The sequence below is a fragment of the Camelina sativa genome, chromosome 11 (assembly GCF_030686135.1).
Source record: "Camelina sativa cultivar CO46 ecotype springtype chromosome 11, ASM3068613v1".
Lineage (NCBI taxonomy): Eukaryota > Viridiplantae > Streptophyta > Magnoliopsida > Brassicales > Brassicaceae > Camelina > Camelina sativa.
This window is the reverse complement of record NC_141890.1, coordinates 38470511-38473504: the sequence shown is the minus strand read 5'-3', so window position 1 is coordinate 38473504 and position 2994 is coordinate 38470511. Positions and strand designations below refer to the sequence as shown.

The window sequence follows — 2994 nt, the reverse complement described above, 5'->3', positions numbered from 1 at the left end:
GGTCGATCTTCTTCCCTTCCTTTGGTAGGTGTTCATATTTGGTGCCATTATAGAATCCTTGAGAAGAAAGAAAAGCTAAACTCGAGATCAATAGGGTTAGTTCCCAAAATTCAAATATCACTTGAGTTTGAGAGAGAATAGAAAGTAGGAAAACAAAAAGCTTTTAGGGTTGAGAGACTTATCGGTTTGTGCTGCTGAGGGAGAAGGGTTCGAATAGCTTAAATAGAGTAGGGTTAGCAACTTAGGCTTCACCGAGAGTGGGCTTGGTTTGCGGAATTCGGACTTCACTCGCTACCCGAGTATAGAAACGATCAGGCGCGTCAAGTACGGTGTCGGGTTGACCTTCGGGTTCCACAAATTTTCCTTTTTTTTTTTTGTTTTTTTTTGTTTTATTTTACGAATTAATATGCAAAAATAGAAAATCAGGTAGAATAAATAGATAAAACTTAAAACAAAATAAATGATACCTTTGAGACTTCCTCCCAAATGAACTTGTTTTTAGTCACTAAGCTTGACTCTTCATGCTCTTTTAAACATGGGATTAGGAGGGAGAGGTTCTGGAATCCTCTCCACTGTAGCAGGCTGATCCAATGGATTCTCCAAGTCTTGTCCAGGTTCCACAGCAAATGTGGTGTTGACTTCTTCAAGATGTTTGACTTTTCTCTGTTTTGTCTTAGTGGAAAAAGCTTGACCATCAATAGTTGGCCTCTTAACTCCCTTCTTGACATCAAAATCCATCTTGAAGTGCTCCCCATGCTCAATTCTGATCTTGCCTTGCTTCACCTCAATTACTGCACCTACTGTTGCCAAGAATGGTCTCCCTAGGATCAGTGGATCGTCCGGTTCTTTATCCATATCAAGGATCATGAAATCAGTGGGGACTTCCACCCTTCCAATCCTGAGAGACAAATTTTCCAGGATCCCAATCGGATGTCTGATTTTTCTATCAGCTAGAACCAAATACAGACTACTCGGTTTAAAACTGTTGAAACCCATTTTGTTGGCAACTGACAGTGGCATGATGCTGACTGAGGCTCCTAGGTCGCACAAGCATCTTTTGAAAATCCGAAGTCCTATCGAGCATGGCAAAGTAAAAAAGTCAGGATCTTCCAATTATTCCTCGATTCGCAGCTCAGGGTCTAAACACACTCCACTCCTGAGAATCTCATACCCAATCTCCTTGAAAGCTTCCTTAACCTCAATCTCCAGCTGAGCTGCCTCTTTGGTGAGTTCCTCTTGAAGTTCGTGTGGTGGCAGAAGTTTAGGAGGTGGAGCTATACGTTTGGCCAACGCTCTGCAAGCGCCTCCAGTTGGATGTCAAGAGCAGCATTGAACCTTTCCTCTGGTTCCCCTTCTGCTGCTACAGGTAGTTGAGGTTGATCTGTCATCTGAACATCTACTCAATGCGTCATCCGATCACCATCATCGGGTAAGTCATCGGGTTTTGCCTCGGTTTGTTCTTCGATTTGTGATTCTCGAACAAGTGCTCGATCAGTCTCCTCGGGTAAAGGCTCCGGTTCGTACTCGGATATGTAGTACTGATACTCATTCGTCCCATAATGATTTGTAGCCTCCCCATCTTGAACAACACTGTCCTCAGTGAGGTAGTTCTCAAAGTCATCATCGAGGAAAATGGCTTGTGCAGTGGCATAATCCTTTGGGTTCTGAACAGCTTTACCTGGAATAATCCTTTGGTTGTTGTGGTGGCCTTCTAGGTACCTCAGTTTAGTATTGAGCAAATCGTACTTGGCAGTCAAGTCATTGTATCCGGAGTCGATCTTGTTGCTCATCTCCGCAAATCGTTTTGCAGTATCTATAGCAGCAGATGCCTGGTTTTGAATCATCTGCTAAAATGAGGCCGCGTAGGTCAGCTTCTTGGGATTGGTGCTGCGGGCCTTGCTATTGTTGGAAACCAGGTGGTGCAATGGGTTGGTGTTAATTTCTAGAATACTGCGGCTTAGGGGCATAGCCTTGGTTGTATTGAACAAAAGGTTTTTGCTGGACCTGGTTCCCTTGAACTGCTGATGGGTAGGTTTGGTCTTGAGGATTGGCAACATTCGGATTATAGTAGGACAGATTCGGATTCGGCTTGTAGTTGTTGTACCCTTTGTTGTAACCTCCTTGGTTGTTGATGTAGTTCACATCCTCTATTTGAAACTTCTCGCCATCTTGTTGTAAATACGACTTTTCCTCTGATATTACATGAACATGCTGCTGCTGTCTGAGTAGTTTATCGAGCTTGTCATTGAGGGCTTTCATTCCCCTCTTGTACTTGGCATCTTCCTCTCCTGTAGATCGCATAGTACGATCGTATTCCTCATTATAATGCCCATCAGATTGAGCCAAGTTCTCCACTAGGCCCCAACCTTCATCAACATCCTTGTTGAGGAAGTTACCATTGCTTGCGGTGTCCAGCAACATCCGTATCTTGGGGACCACTCCTCTGTAAAGTGTAATCAGCAATGAAGCATTGCTGAAGCTGTGATGAGGGCATCTGGTGGTGTATCCCTTGAAACGTTCCCAAGCTTCACTGAACGTCTCATTGTTCTTCTGAACAAAGCTGGAAATATCATTTTGCAGCCTTGCGGTTCTTGAGTTGGAGAAGAATTTGGCCGGAAACCCCTTTTTGCATGCTTCCCAAGTGGTGATGGACTCCTTGGGGAGTGATTTCTCCCAGATGTGTGTGTTTGTCTCCCAAAGAGAATGGGAAAAGCCTGAGTTTGAATCCCATCCTCACTAACTCCATTTATCTTGGTGAGGCTACAGAGCCTATCAAATTCATCCAGATGATCCAATGGGTCCTCCATTGGTAATCCATGAAACTTGTTGCTTTGTATCATCTGGATGAGACTACTCTTGATCTCGAAATTGTTGTTCTGGACAGCAGGTGGCACAATGCCATTCCTTCGAGTGTGATTAGATGGAGCATCCCCTGCTCCTATGTAGGTCCTTGCTTGAGCAGCTGGTGGACCGTTTTGATTGTTCATTGGTTCC

General features: G+C 44.2%; 1 non-coding gene across 1 annotated transcript; it reads left to right on the top strand.

Annotated features, from left to right (window-relative positions):
- The first annotated feature begins 2476 nt into the window (after positions 1 to 2476).
- LOC147935133 (small nucleolar RNA R71) lies at positions 2477 to 2583 on the top strand. The gene has a single exon (XR_015573315.1). It is a non-coding gene; the product is annotated as a small nucleolar RNA R71 (small nucleolar RNA).
- Positions 2584 to 2994: the final 411 nt, after the last annotated feature.